This window comes from Hevea brasiliensis, chromosome 5 (assembly GCF_030052815.1).
Source record: "Hevea brasiliensis isolate MT/VB/25A 57/8 chromosome 5, ASM3005281v1, whole genome shotgun sequence".
In the NCBI taxonomy this organism is placed as follows: domain Eukaryota; kingdom Viridiplantae; phylum Streptophyta; class Magnoliopsida; order Malpighiales; family Euphorbiaceae; genus Hevea; species Hevea brasiliensis.
In genome coordinates, this window is record NC_079497.1 from 31,500,533 (window position 1) to 31,516,956 (window position 16,424).

Here is a 16,424-nt window from a genome sequence, read left to right on the forward strand (position 1 = left end):
AAGTTTTTAATTCAGTTCAAGGGATTCAAGTTTTTATGTATGATTTGTGAGACTAGGTTCTTAATTTAATTTATGTCTTTTTGAATATCTATTATTTTCTGATTTAATTGTTTTTGATCTGTTGAATGATTTGCTAAAAAGGCCTATTAGTTAATTGTTTGATTTGATCAATTGCTAGTTCATCTTCATAATCCGTAATTGTTGTGTAAGATTGAACATGAGTAGCAATTAGGTTTTATTGATTATGATCCAAGTTTTCGATAATAACCTAAGGAAACAATAGGGTGGATTAAATGATTTATGCTTCATAAATTGTTGTTCAGCTTAACTACTTCCTTTTCTTAAAGCAGTTATTAATTTGATGAGGATTGCTTAATACTAACTCAGTTAATAATTAGAGTCAATAAGAGTGCTAGGCTCGAATAGATGAGTATAGAGAAGTCAGAGGTTTACCTCGCTGTTCGGTAAATCTACATTAAGTATTCAATAAGATATAATTATATTTCTTTTGTCTATGATCAAATCAATGCATTGGAATGCGAATTACCTTGGACTGAAATTTGTTTAATTGGAGAGTTTCTTATTTTTAAATCTTAATTTTGGATTTTTTATTTCTTCTTTGGATTGTGAATTAACCCCCCCCCCCCCAACCTTTGTTTCTTTTCCATTACATAAGTGCACGAAATTTAATAATTCAGTGTCTAGGGTTCGACCTGGATTCACCACTTACTGCAGAAAATATTTCATACTTGGTGATTTTAGTTAATTTAATTTCTGGTGGATTCGACACCTATCAAGAATTTTAGCGCCGTTGCCGAGGAATGAAATTTATTACATTTCATGTTTTCTGTGTTAGAATATTCTGTTATTAAATTTGTTTGTGAGTTGTTTTTATTTTTAGGTTTTTGGAGAAAAAAAATATTACGATGTTACTGTTCAGTGTTGCTGTTCATTAAGAATTTTGGTTGAATTTGGAGGGCCGCCCATACCTATTTTGAAGGAAACGACGCTCTGATCAAGACCAATCAATCCATAAGATTCCTTGGCCCCACCCTCTTGAGGCCAAATTCGATTGTTTTCTAGAGTTTTGAGGCATTTTTCTGTTTTTACTTTGATTTCTCTTTGTTTATGATAAGAACTTCTCAATTTAGTGAGTTGATCTTTGATCCAGAAGTAGAAAAAAACAGCTAAACTTTTGAGAAAATTGGCTAAGCAAGCTAGGCAGATTCTGAGTACATCTGAAGGAGTCCAATCTCCAAAGGAGTTAAGTTCAGATTTGGAGTCAGAGTCAAATTCTGAAAATGAAACCATGGCTGCTAGAACTTTGAAAGAGTTGGCTACTCCTAATCTAAACCAACAGCCTTTGTGTATCCATTACCCTGCTTTAAATGTTGCTTTTGAGTTGAAATCTGGACTAATCCATTTATTGCCTATGTTTCATAATCTTGCAGGTGAGGATCCACATAAGCATCTAAAGGAATTTCATGTTGTGTGTTCCAGTATGAAACCTCAAGGAGTTTCAAAGGATCAGATCAAGCTTTGAGCTTTCTCTTTCTCACTGGAAGGCACAGCTAAGGATTGGTTGTATTACCTTCTTTCTGGATCTATCAACTCATGGAATGGGATGAAGCAGATATTTCTAGAGAAGTATTTTCCTACTTCCCGTGCTGCCAACATAAGAAAAGAAATTTGTGGCATCCAGCAGTACAATGGAGAGAGCTTGTATGAGTACTGGGAGTGATTTAAGAAGCTGTGTGCAAGCTATCCCCATCATCAAATAAGTGAGTAGCTGTTGATTCAGTATTTCTATGAGGGATTTCTACCAATAGACTGCAGTATGATAGATGCTGCTAGTGGAGGAGCTTTGGTTGACAAGACACCAGAAGAGGCAAGGAGGCTGATTGCTAACATGGCAGCAAACTCTCAGTAGTTTGGAATGAGAATGGATCACACACCTATGAAGGTTAATGAGGTAAGTACATTTAACCTTGAGAAACAAATTTCTGATTTAACTTCTTTGGTGAGGCAGTTGGCTGTAGGGAAAATGCAAACTGTCAAGGTATGTGGGATTTGTTCGGGTTCAGGTCATGCTACTGACATGTGTCCTGCATTACAAGAGGATGAATCAATGCAACATGTTAATGTAGTTGGAAATTATTGACAGCCGCAGCACAGGTATGATCCCTTTTCCAATACTTATAATCTAGGATGGCGAGATCATCCTAATCTGAGTTGTGGGAATCAACCGGTGCAAAACCGATACCAGCAGCAAAGACCACAAGTGAATCAACCACCTCTACCTCTACCTCCGCCTCCCTCAAATCAAGGTATGTCACTTGATGAAATTGTTAAGGCTTTAGCTAACAATACACAACAGTTTCAACAGGAGACCAGAAATAGCATTCAAAACATAAAGAGGCAGATTGGTCAGTTAGCCTCATTTGTGAGTAAGTTGGAAGCTCAAGGTTCTGGAAGTCTTCCATCACAAACAGTCATGAGCCAATGAAAAAGAAGAAGTAAGGAGAAACAGAGTCTGAAGTTCCTGAAGTTGAGGTAAATACTGAATCTAAACTGAATAAGGTTAATAATTCTGTTCTTCCTCCATTCCCCTGCAGGTTGGCTAAAAATAAGAAAGAAGAACAAGAGAAAGAAATTTTGGAGACTTTCAGGAAGGTAGAGGTCAATATACCTTTACTTGATGCGATCAAACAAATTCTCAGGTATGCTAAGTTTCTTAAGGAATTATGCACTACAAAGCTCAAGTTGAGGAATAATGAGAAGATCAGTGTGGGGGAAAATGTGTCAGCATTAATTTAGCAAAAATTACCCCCTAAGTGTAAGGATCCAGGTTCATTTTCTATTCCCTGCAGAATAGGTGATTCTAAATTTGAATATGCAATGGCAGATTTAGGAGCATCTATTAATGTTATGTCAAATTCAGTTTTTCAAACTTTAAATTTGGGTCATTTGAAAGAAACCAGTGTCATTATTCAATTAGCTGATCGTTCTAATGCTTACCCATTGGAAGTAGTTGAGGATGTGTTGGTGCAAGTTGGAGGATTGATTTTTCCTGCAGATTTTTACATTCTGGATATGGAGGATGATAGTGCTCTCTCATCAAATTCAGCTTTGATTTTGTTTGGAAGACCTTTCCTAAAAACTGCTAAGACAAAAATTGATATGGATGATGGTACCTTAACTATGGAGTTTGTTGGAGAGACTGTCAAATTTAATATCTTTGATTCCATGAAGTATCCTACTAATAATCATTCTGTTTTTTTCTATTGATGTTGTTGACATATTTGTGCAGGATGTTTTTGAATTAAGCATGGAGGATGAGTTAGAAAGAAAATCACATTCGCATGAATTAGACGAAATTCGCCTTAAGGCTTATGAAAATTCTAGGATCTGTAAAGAAAAGACAAAGGCACTCCATGACAAAATAAGGAAGTAGTTTGTGATTGGGAAAAAATTTTATTGTATAATTCCATATTGAAGCTGATGCTTGGTAAGTTGCGTTCTCATTGGATTGGACCCTTTGTTGTTATTAATGTGTTTCCTTATGGTGCAGTTGAAATTCAAATTTTAGGAATTAACAAAGTGTTCAAGGTCAACGGTCATGAACTCAAGCTATTTTATGAGGGGTTTTAGGAGCATTCAGTGGATTAAGGAGCTTTGCCATGTCGAGCTAACGACGATAAACAAAAGCGCTTCTTAGGAGGCAACCCATGGGTGGCTTGTTAGCCACAATCAGATTTGTTTTCTTTTCCTTATTTTATTTTATTTTCTAGCATTTTTTTTCTTTTGTATTTGGGCTTTACATTGGGGACAATGTAAGTTTTAAGTGTGGGGGAGGAGAAATTTGTTGCAATTTTTTTTAATTCTTAAAAAAAATAATAATAATAAAATAAAATAAAATTTATTCTCATAAGCTTGATTCATGATTCTATATTGACTCTCAGAGAGAAGTGCTTTGTCCTTAAAATGACTTTTCTATTTTAGATTGAATTTTTGAAATTTTAGGCAAGGTAATAGTAACTTTAATGATGAATTTTCCCTCTTCCCTATACCTTAGAGCAATTTTTTTCTTGCATAAATCAATTAGGCTTAATTTAATGGTGAAATGATTAGCTATGTGTGCTTTAAACTAGTGTCATGCATATTTCAGAACTTTGTTTGATCTATCAGGGCACTTTATAATATGTAGATGCATAAATTGGGGGAAATAAAAGGTTGAACTTGAAAATTGCTCCGCTATTTTAGTTAAGCAAACTAACCAGGGATCTTCATGAATCTCATGTCGATTCTCAGGCCAAAAGCTAGCTAGGATATGAGCAAGGTACTTTTCTGAAGGTGACGGTTGAAATAAAAATAAAAAAAAAGTGATAACTGTGACAAGAGAGAAGTACCAATTTCAAATAAAATAAAATAAAAAAGGGCATTTCTATCTCTCCTAAGATTTGCAAAGAGTTATAATTGTTGTGCCTTGATAAATTAACCTTATGTTTTGATATGTATTGACTTAAAATTTTATGAAATTTTAATTGTGTGAGCTTAATTGATTTCAAGCCTTTTTGTTTTATGTTGGAAAATTGTTGATATATTGGTATGGTGTTGATGGAATTTGTTGTGATGGTTATTATCTTACTTGCCTTTTCTTTCAAATTTTTAATCTTTTATTAGAGAATGTTGTGATAGGGTGAAGTTAAGGAACTTCTAAGTAGAGTTGATTGAGCGTTTAAGTCATGCATGAGGACAAGCATGGAATAAGTGTGGGAGAATTTGATAAGTGGATAATTTATTAATTATACTCTCATCACATTTAGTGTTTTTAGTGTGTTTTTATGTTTAATTCAGTTAGTTAAAATATATTTATTATTTAGGCATATTTTTAGATAGTTATGGAATAATTGTGTTAAATAGAGAAATTTTCAATATTTGACCTTTATTGTATTTTTCAGGTGTTTCTAAAGTTTTGGGTCTCCAAATTGAGTGCTGTTTAATCCATTGAAAAGCTAAGATAGAGCACTTCAAATGATAAAGAGGGACCAAAGCCCAAATCAGTCTCCAAGGTTGACAAAATGAGCTATGGATCTTTTGCAAAAGCCCAGACTTGATGTGTCATGACCAGTTTCAGTATTTATTTTGTATCTGGAGTTTCAGATGTCCAAATAAAGCAAGCCCAAGCCCAATTGAACCTTAAGAGCCACCGCTACAACTTCTGTGAAGGGCTGAATGCGAGATGAGGCCATTTTAATTGTCAAAAATGGTAATGAAGTTGTTACTATGGGCTGGACTGTCTATCTGAACCAGTCTCGATTTTTGGGCCATAACTTGGACTGTAGACCTCGGATTTGAGCAAATGAGTACCCGTTGGAAAGCTCAGAAATAAGGCTACAACTTTCCTGAAGAGGGCAGAGGCAGATTCGAAAAGAAAGTCACTGAAAATTAACCTTGATTCTAGAGATGTGAATGCAGGCTGAAAATCTACATTTTGAATTTCAAAACTTTTCCTATTTGGTTCCTATCTTTGGGGTTAGATTTTTTACTATAAATATGTCTTTGGGCAGCAGCTAAGAGCATCTCAATTCAGACCTTCATTCTCCATAGAACACCTTTGTTCTCCATAGAACTCCTTCATTCTCTATTCTTTCTTTTTAGATTTCTTCTTTATTTTTTCTGTAGGCCATGAACATGAGTGGCTAAGTTTTTAATTCAGTTAAAGGGATTCAAGTTCTTATGTATGATTTGTGAGAATATGTTCTTAATTTAATTTATGTCTTTTTGAATATCTATTATTTTCTGATTTAATTGTTTTATATCTGTTGAATGATTTGCTAAAAAGGCCTATTAGTTAATTATTTGATTTGTTCAATTGCTAGGTTTTATTAATTATGATCCAAGTTTTCGATAATAACCTAAGGAAATAATAGGGTGGATTAAATGATTTATGCTTCATAAATTGTTGTTCAACTTAACTACTTTCTTTTCTTAAAGCAGTTATTAATTTGATGAGGATTGCTTAATACCAACTCAGTTAATAATTAGAGTCAATAAGAGTGTTGGGCTTGAATTGATGAGTATAGGAAAGTCAAGGGTTTACCTCGCTGTTTGGTAAATCTACGTTAAGTATTCAATAAGATATAATTGTATTTCTTTTGTCTGTGATCAAATCAATGCGTTGGAATGCGAATTACCTTGGACTGAAGTTTGTTTAATTAGAGAGTTTCTTATTTTTAAATATTAATTTTGGTTTTTTGATTTCTTCTTTGGATTGTGAATTAACACCCCCCCAACCTTTGTTTCTTTTCCATTACACAAGTGCATGAAATTTAATAATTCAGTCTCTAGGGTTCGACCTAGATTCACCACTTACTGCAGAAAATATTTCATACTTGGTGATTTCAGTTAATTTAATTTATGGTGGATTCAACACCCATCACACACACCTTAACACTTCAGCCAGAGAGGGAATCAAAATTCAAAACTAATTCCTCTCACTAGTCATGCTAGTGAGGCATTCAAATATATGGCCATGACACTGTGATTTCAAAATTGTCTTAGCAATTTACTAAACATTTATTGCCAAATCAAACACATACAATTAAACTTTACAACAATTTAGGTCAACACAATTTATTCATTTCAATCACAAAGTTGCAATCAAAATAAATCACAATTCATTTTATACAATTGCAAAAGAAATTTAAAGACAAATTTTATGTTGTGCACAAACCTTATGCGAGTCACCTCTTGGCCTTGACTCAATACCTCGGGTTCTTTCTCGGTATTCTTTTCAACTAAAACACACAATTTTACAGTGTTTCAGTATCACAATTTATAATAAATCCACTAAAGAATTTCACAATTACTTATTTCAAGTCCTAATATGCTTAAATTAACGTTCTTAAAATTTTTCCTTTCGGGGTTACTATTCACGATACTATTCAAGTCAATTTGTTGACTTTCTTATGCTTAATAGGTATAGGGATTTCAATTTCACCTAAATACCACATTTTGGTTACCAATTTTGTTGGTATTAGTTGCTCCCTAGATTTTTAGGTTTCCTAGGCACAATTTCAAATTTTCCAGATTTGATGTCCTATTTTATACTATTCCATTGGTCATGTTGCTGTTAGAATTTGGTAAAGTTTTCTTCATAGAAGTTTTTCCTTGTTATCTTAAATTTAATTCCCTTTTTGAATCACTCCATTTGGAGTTTTTTAGCCCAAGATATGAATATTTGAATAGGGCTAGCCGGATTTGGTGTTACCCAGAATTCTGGGCATTTTCTGGATACTGGCAATTTTGGTATGCTGACTTCAAGTGACTTTTCAGATAGGTTATGGTCAAAATTTGGGTTTGTTTTCTTCATAAAAGTTGTAGGGCTATGTCTCAACTTTCCATTGGTATAAGATTCAGGTCATTTGGACCTTCCTAGACCAAGTTATGGTCATTTAAGTAACTGCTATTTATTTGGTCATTTTTGAACAGTGGCAGTGCATTACACCTGAGTTTAACCTATTGTTCACTATGTTTTCGTCATTTTCTGGGCATGATTCCTAAATGAAAAATGGTCCATTTTGTGTCTAGTTTCATTCTCAATTAACCTCATACCAATTGGGTTAGTAAATTTTCATTTTTGGTCCCTGAAATAGACCTAGGTCAAGCTATTAATATACTGACCCTAACCAATCTGAATTGAAACTTGGTTCTAGCAATTCACACACACCACAAATGGTCCCTGTTATACTCATTTCATATAGACATTTTAGGGTAGTTTTGCATCCATTTTGCCCTTATATTTTAGTATATTCTATGTTTTTAGCTTTATTTTAGCTTATTTGTTAACTTTAGATACTTTATATTTGATTTTTGTAATTTTGTTGTTTTTGATAGGATTTTGTGGCAAATCAAGGATCAATGAGTGCATTAGGAAGTGATTTGAAGAAATTTGGAATCCTTTAAGCATGAAAGAAAGTTGAAGAAATCAAGCCTTGAAAGAGAAAGTTAGCCGAAATTTGCTTGAGACTTTGCTTAAGATCCTGCTTAGGGTAAAGCGGCAGTGCTTAAGGTGCAGCACAAGTCAAGCATGAGCAGAAAAGTCTATTTTACTCTAAGTCTGCCGAGATTTGCTGAGGGTCTGCTTAACCTTAAGCAGACAGTGCGACCAGAGGCTGAAATTTGCCAAGAAGCTGCTTAGGGTTAAGCCAAACCCTAAGCAGACTGCCCAGAACGTGAATAATGTTGCTGACTTGGATAATTTTATACCTCATTTCCTATCCACTCCTTGGCTCTTTTTTACTTTTAGGGAAACTTTTTGGGAGGATATAAATTCATCATTTCCTAATTTTTGCCACAAGAGGAAAGGGAGGAAAAACAAAAAAAAGGAAAGAAAATAGAATAGAGAGAGAGAGGAGAAGACGCCATTTCTCTTGGAGAGGAGCTGCTGCAACCATTTTTGGAGCTCCAGAAACTAGAGTTTTGGGTTCTTCTACCTGTGTTTTTCTATTTTAGTTCTCTTATCATGTCTTTCTTTACTTTTCCATCAATCTTTCTTGTAAATACCATCATGAGTGAGTGAAATCTTTAGATTTCAAAGTTGGGAAATATATTTTAGATTAATTTGTGGATTTGGACTGGGTATTTCCTTATTTTACATAAATATGAGTTTTGATTCCTTCCTTGTGTACTTGATTTACTTGCCTAATGTTGGTACCCATTGGGTATTGTGTTAATCTTTGATTGAAGGACCGAAAGGTGAAAGTCATTGATAGATAATCAAGGATTGGAACTTAAAATCACCTAGATTTAGAAATAAACTTGGGTTTTAAGAGGAATTAATGATTGATTACAAAACTTAATGGGTTTTAAATTAATCAAATATCGTACGAAAGTAGGTTTGGTTATTTTAGAACACACTTTGGTTTGCTTGAAAAAGAAATCAAAGGAATTTAGAATTAATCACCTTCAAACTCTATTTTTCCCTAAAAATTGGAATGCCCAAGACAAATCCCAACTAATTTATGCATAAACCCCCAACTCTGGAATCACTTTTAACATAATTAGACTTTCATTTAAATTACCCATTATCAATTTAGTTTAATTGCAAACTAGATTTAGAATTTATTTTCTTGCTCTTTACATATTTCAATTATATTAATCAATTTACTTCGCTCATTTACATTTACCATTCATTCATTAATCATTAGCCCAAATAATTGCTTCATTCATAGTTTGGTACTCAAACTGCAAATCCTCGTGGGAACGATACTTGATTCATCACTTTATTACTTGAAACGACCTGTATACTTGCGGATTAGTCACATCAGTCCCAATTGACTATTTCTCAACTCAATTAAGGTCAATTGTATCAATTGACCAATTCTCAACTTTTTTTTCAATTTTTCAAAATGTTAAAAACCCTAATTACACATTTGTGTAATTCAATGCAATCAGAGTGTACATCTAATGTCTATACACCTAATTCACCTTGAACAACCATTTAATTGTACCAATTTCATACACTTCAAACCCTACCTAAGGCTGGCCGAAATTCTTCTTTGATCCCCCATAAAAATTTTCTTTTGTTTTTAAGTGAAAATCTAAGTTAATTGAGTCATAAACACAATAAACAAACTTTAATTTCCAAGTAAAAGTGCTTACCTCCACTAAAATTTTCAATTCTTCCCTTCCTTCAATTTCTCTCTTTCTTTCCTTCTTCAATCACTTTCTCAAGTGAGGTTAACAAGGTTTAATGGAATAATTTGGGGCAAAGTAAAGTTTAGTAAGGATTTTAAAGCTTGAACTCAAGCTTTCATGGGGGTGAAGCTATGGAGAAGAAGGAGGAGAGGGGCGGCCGAATTCCTTGAAGAAGAAAGGAATGATTTTCATTTTAATTGTTTTATGTATTTATGTTTTATTTGAATAAGAATTGACTTAGTCAATTATGTAGGGAAAAATCAAAATGTCATTTATGATGCCACAATAGTGATGTAAGCATGATGTAAATAAAGTTTTCTTTCTTTTTCTTTTTCAATTATTTTTTCCTTATTTCTTTAATTTAATTCCCGATTCTGAAATTTTCTTTTCTCCGATTTTCTTGAACAGTTAGGTCAGGAGTCAGCTCTAGGGGTGAATTGACTAAATTGTCCCTCGTTGGTTCAATTCGGTTTGCAAGTTATTCAATATTTCTTCCGGATCCCTGACATAATTATTTAACCTGCTTAATAATTCTTTGCTGTGATTTTCTCTTTTCCACTGTGTTTGCAATAGTCCTAAGGACCATGGCGTCACATTTTCTGGTTCAAAATTTGAGTTAAGGCTGACTTCACAGTCACTTCCCAGGAAGGTCACCCATCATTGTGACTCCCGGCTCATTTAACTTTTTATATTCTGTTTTTCTTATTTATAGTTAATTATCTAGCAATTACTAATTATTTGTGTTTAGGGCTTATCTAGGTGTCATAGACATAATTTTAATTCTCTTAATTGTTCGGATCGACACCGATCACCGGAACAGTAAAATGCACTAGGCTATGCAAATAAGGGTGTTACACTTACACTTCTTTTGACTTTGCATCCTCTTTCCATTTTCTTCTCTCTCTCTCTCTCTCTCTCTCTCTCTCTCTCTCTCTCTCTCTCTCTCTCTCTCTCTCTCTCTCTCTTTCTCTCTATCTCTCTCTCTTTTAATAAACCTAGTGTACCTTTTACCTATGCACTTTGGCTTCCTCATAGGGTTAGAATAAGTATTTAGGCTAAGGGTTAGGGCAATATTGTGGGTTATCAAAGAAATTATATAAAGGAATAGATGTTGGCTCAAACTGGTTGCAAGGGGGGAAATTTTGATTTAAAATGGCTAAGGCTATAATGAGTTTATCAATAAAGAATGCTTGAATCATCTCTTTATCAAGCATATGCTAAGATTTCACCTCAATAGGTCCAATAGGCATGTTTTAGGGTTGGTGAGGCATACCTAAGCTTGCTCATATTTTAAAATTTTTTTCCTAATTTTACAAGTCCAATGTGACAAACTACAAGCTATGAATAGGTTTAATTAGTTTGACTTCACTTAGGAAATAAATTTTTCACAAATAATGCATTGAGGTCTTTCTATCTATCTAGTTATTCCACTTTCCAAGAGCGATCAATTATTAGCTTATTAAGGTTTTTAGTTATAGTTCTAAGAAAAAAAAATTTGAAAAAGTTCAAAAATTGCAAAAATTTTCTATATTTTGATACTCAAGTATGATAAAAGGTATAAGAAAGCAATGCAATTATTAACTACAATTGCAAAATAACTAAGATGAAATACAATGCATGAATGCACCCCCCAAACTCAAACTTGGCATTGTCCTCAATGTCAACATAATATGCAACCTATATAGAGATATAATAAGATAATAAACACATGATATTAGTAAAGCATATCTAAATTAAGGCAAAGCATATGAACATTAACCAAAGTTTGTACAAAATAGACCAAATAGACTAGGTAGCAACTAAGACTAAGGCATAAGCTTCTACAATGGTCTCAAAATTTGTCCTAGCTCATTATCCTAAGTCTAAAAGGTCTTTGATAGTGAAGAAGGTGCCCCCTCATCCTGTCGCTCTAGGATCATATCCAACTTATTGTGGGCCTCCTAAAGACTATCTTCTAAAGCTCTTATCTTATCGAATAGTGTAGTCTCTAGTGTCCTCATCCTATTGCTAATCATCGTCTCCATCTTTTATAGATAGGCAAGGACTGTGTTCGCTAATGGTGGTGTGTATGGAGAGACTCTGCCTAGTGATCCTTAGAGCAAAGGGTCTAATTCTTCTTGCTGCTCGTGGGACTGCTCCTAGGTTTGCTCTTGGGCACGAGATAACTCTCCTTGCTCTTGTGCAGGCCTCCTAGGGATAACATTCCCTTGTGCATCTAATAGGTAGCATGTATCCCCTACCCTTCTGCATAGCCCTATTGATATTCATCTAGTTTGGTCTATACAGGTAATGCCTGTAATGAGAAATATCCTTACATGTGCTAGCACAAATTTGAAGTGTAGAGCAAATGCTGTAATGAGCCCTCCTACCACTATGTGTTTAGTGGCATAGTGAGAAATTTGCCTAAAGCGCTAGTAAAGGAAGTACCCAGTACTGCATCAACTTCCCTTTACCATGCACCAAAGGAAAAATAACTCATTGGCATTCACCATGTCTAGACTATCACCACAGCCCATGATGGTGTGAGCCACCAGCCTGTGAAGATATCTCAATATGGGGTTCGTCAGCCTAAAAGATTTAGAGTGGCTGGATCTATACACTTCTGTGTTAGGAGCAATGGTCCTCCAAAATGCAACATTATTGCATTCCAACCTGTTTTGAGGGATCTCTTCCAAGCCCTTGCTATCAAATCTGAACTTGGCATTGAATTCATCCGTGTTCATTACTCGATCCATACCCAAAAGTCTAAATTTTATCCTTCTTCTGTCTCCCCTGTCTATAGTCCATAGAGTCACTTAGAACATACCTAAAAACTTTAGTGTCACATCTCTATATGTTGGGTAACGCAATTGGGTGAATCTCATCCATTTAATGTTATCTAGATAATGATCCACTTTGTCCCTTATTCTAAGTTACTCTAGTAACTCTATGTCTAGTTATTTGGTGGATATGATTTTGCGGTTGTTCAACCTAGCACAAATATCATGGTGGGCAGCATTTTTGAAGGGCCAAGCCAAAGTGAAGTCGGGTTGTGGTGGCTGTGGCTGTGGCTGTGGTTGGGGTTAGGGTTGGGGTTGAGGAGTTTGTGGTGGTGTCATTTCTTTACGTGCTTGCCTCATTCTTGGTCATAGGGGTGTTGAAGATGAGTCTTTTCTTATGTGGGAGGAGGAGATATGTCCAACGACTCTTTTCCTTAGAGCTATTATTTTGAGGAATAAAAAATGGGTTAGGGTTTGGATGAGAAAAATCTTCAGAGGGAGAGAGTTTTTGAGAGTTTTTTGAAGAGAGAAAGGTTTTCTATTGTAGAATGATGTTTAGGAAGGTTTAAATAGGAGATTAAAGGGTGGGTGTGTCATTTCATATGATTTTAGCACCTTTTCGAATTCAATCTATGAAGAATTACACGGAGCCATGTTCCACTACACAGGTCATCTTGTGTAATTTTTTGGATTTTTTTTTGAGGTTTTATGAGTTATATGACCTGTGTAATGGTACACGGGGGGTAACCCGTGTAACTTATTGAACCTCTCTTTCTTTTTCTTTTTTGGCCTCCTAACTTACATGGCCTGTGTATCAATACACGAGGTGCCCTGTGTAAGTTTTTGTTTGGAAAATTTTCCTATTTTGTTCCACTCCCATGTTACACAGGGCATGCATTCATGCTCGGGGCACCCTATGTAACATTCCAGAGTGCTAAATTTGTGTGTATTTTATGCTCAATGGGTTACACAGTGTATGCTTCAAAGCACGAGTTCCCCCCTGTAACTTTCTGGACCCAAAAATTTAGCACTTCAAATGCATAATTTTTCCTACTCTCTTCAAATTTTTATGCTAACTTGTTTCTAAATGTATGAGTGAAATACATAATAAAGATTAGCAACAAAGGTACTTCTCTAGTTTTGAAATTCTCCCATCTTGCATAGTTTTGACTCTTTTCTCTCAATCCATTCCTTCCTCTTCATTCCTTGCTTTTGCCTATAATATCTAAGATTAGAGTTTAGAATGCCTATAAAACTTAAACAAAATAAACTTAAAGAAAAATTTAAAAGTCTTGGGATGCCTCCCAAGGAGCACTTGTTTATAGTCTTTAGCTTGACTGTGCTTCTTGGCTCAAAGCTAGGCAGGTGGGTTGCTGAAAGAGTGTGTTGCTCTTTTCTCAATTAGTTCTCCAGAGAAATATTGTAACACCCTCACTCTAAGTAGTCCGAATATTCTACTGTTTCGACGACTAATGTCTGTCCGGACAGTCAGAATGTCTGAAACTACACTTCAACTAGAGTGAGAAGGCATAAATTAAATGAATAAAGACCAAGAAAAATTAATAAAAAATAAAAGAAATGAATTGCAAAGGAGTTAAACAAGCCGGGTCATAGCGATGGGTGACCTTGCCGGAAAGTGACTGCAGAGACAGTTGCTGATCCCAGACCCGCAGGGAAACCCTGTAAGATAAATAATATGACTAAATTGAAGGCTTTAGGAGGTTTAAAAGGCAATAAAAATGCCAAGAAAAATTAAAGAAAATTTAATTATTCAGTACAGATAATCATAATTCGATAAGTATAGTAAGGGGTATTTTTGTCATTTCAACCCTAGAGTTGAATTTTAACCTAAATGTCAATTAAAATGAGAGAAATTTAAAAAAATACATAAAATAAATTAAAATGATGAATGACGGTAGAAAAAGTAAAAGAAAAGAAAAGAAAGAAATAAGAAAAGAAATAAGATTTATGATGTCATAAATATAAAAAATTAAAAAGTTTGACCAATGAAAATTCAACAAATACATATAAAGAGATAAGAGAGAGTTGAAAGAGACAAATTAACAATTAAAAAGCCATCTTCTTTATTTTCTTTAAGGTGGCCGAACCTCCATGGAAAGAATGTAACACCCCTCACCCGACTACAGTGTAGCCGAGCAAGGCATGCTACAATCGGTGCCGAAGCACCCTAACTTATCTTACTTTATTTTTTCTAAATAATTTTAAATTCATTAAATTTAATATCAATTATTTTTTGACGGAGAAACCAGCGGAGTTTCCCCTATTTTATTATCGTTTGGCGTATTTCAATATTCACCTGTTTGAAATTCAACAATATTTTCAAAATAAAAATCTCATCCATGCTAATCATAATTATCTCATCAATCATTCTCATAATTTTCTCATATTTCAAATCTCATCCATACATTTCAATTTGATAATCATTTCCATACATTTCCATTCATATTCAATTCATATGTAAAAGTTCTCAAATTACATAAGCAAAATTTTCAAATTTCCTTAATTTACATAATTTACAAAATAATTACAAAATTTCATAATTTACATGATATATAAATTAATTACATATGAAAAAGCTAATTAATTAATTTACATCGCATTCCTATTAATTACCTGTTCATAATATACATTACAATACAATATCTAAGCATTTTATACAAAATATAAAATATAATCTATATGGGCCCTATCTACATGCATTGCTGAGGAGGTGACAACCTTGAATACTTCAGACACTTCTGCAGATCAGAACTCCAAAATCTCTGTTTAATATTTTTGTCTGGGCTTTACCTTCAGTACCTGCGCGAGGAAACAATTCCATCGCGCTAAGCATTGCTGCTTAGTGGTGTAATAATATAACAAGAAAATAATATACAAATAAAGATAAAAATAAAACATAATTTAAATAATTAAGATTTATTTATACTTCACATGCGGTTTCTAAAATTTAATATGTTTTATCCTAATTTAGTCTTCTTTGGAAGTGTTTATTTTGCCAATGTACAGTAAAAATATACATAGAAAAAAAATGATCTAAAATAATAAATTTATGCTTATATTATTATGTAAGCCACATTTGCAATATTTATGTATGTTATAATTTTCTTTGCTAATCTTTTAGCATTTTCTCAATACTTGCTAGGTTGTCTCAGATTATCTCATAATAAGTAAATTTTAATATCGGTCCAATTCATTTTGATTCTTTCTAATAAATAACTATTCTAATTTATTTTAGGTCATCTTACTCATTTATTTTATTTAATTTCTAATATTTTTAATTGCTAATATTCTTAACTTATTTCAATAAATTTCACTGCCCAAGTAACCTATGACAGGCTGACTAAACTGGATAACGGGTCGTTGGCACTGGACACCGCGGTGCCTCGGATCGTCATACCATGGGACACAAAACGTCAACCACGTATGCAGTCAGTATGGCTAAAAAGCCATACAAGGGCACATAATATCATTAAATATTAATACATTGTGTTTTATAACTTCATTATTTCATGATAAATTTCAATTATAATTCATACATTCATTTGATCATTTATGTGACTACAATTCACATCAATTATCCTTTTATACCATTGTGCTCAAAGTACTTTTCCTTTCTAGAATAATGAGAACTAATGTCTCATTCATACATTAATATGATTCATTTATTCATTCATTATGTCATTCATATTGATCACAATTCAAAACAATGGTTCACATGTACCATTGTATTCAAAACATTTTTTTCTTTCTCATTTATACATTAAAAAATCTACTTATGTAATTACAAATTTTATATTTCAAGTGGAGTTACTAATATTTTATGAATTCTATTTGTGATGGGCATATAAGCCCTAACTATCTATTCACATCAATTAGGTGACTTATTTTTCATGTTTCAAGTAATCCATGAATATTTCATGGATTTCAAATTTATGGCCTTAA

At 33.6% G+C, this 16,424-nt stretch overlaps 1 non-coding gene across 1 annotated transcript; it reads right to left on the bottom strand.

Moving 5' to 3' along the window:
* Positions 1–1,672: 1,672 nt before the first annotated feature.
* Positions 1,673–1,779, bottom strand: LOC131180402 (small nucleolar RNA R71). The gene has a single exon (XR_009149177.1). It is a non-coding gene; the product is annotated as a small nucleolar RNA R71 (small nucleolar RNA).
* Positions 1,780–16,424: the final 14,645 nt, after the last annotated feature.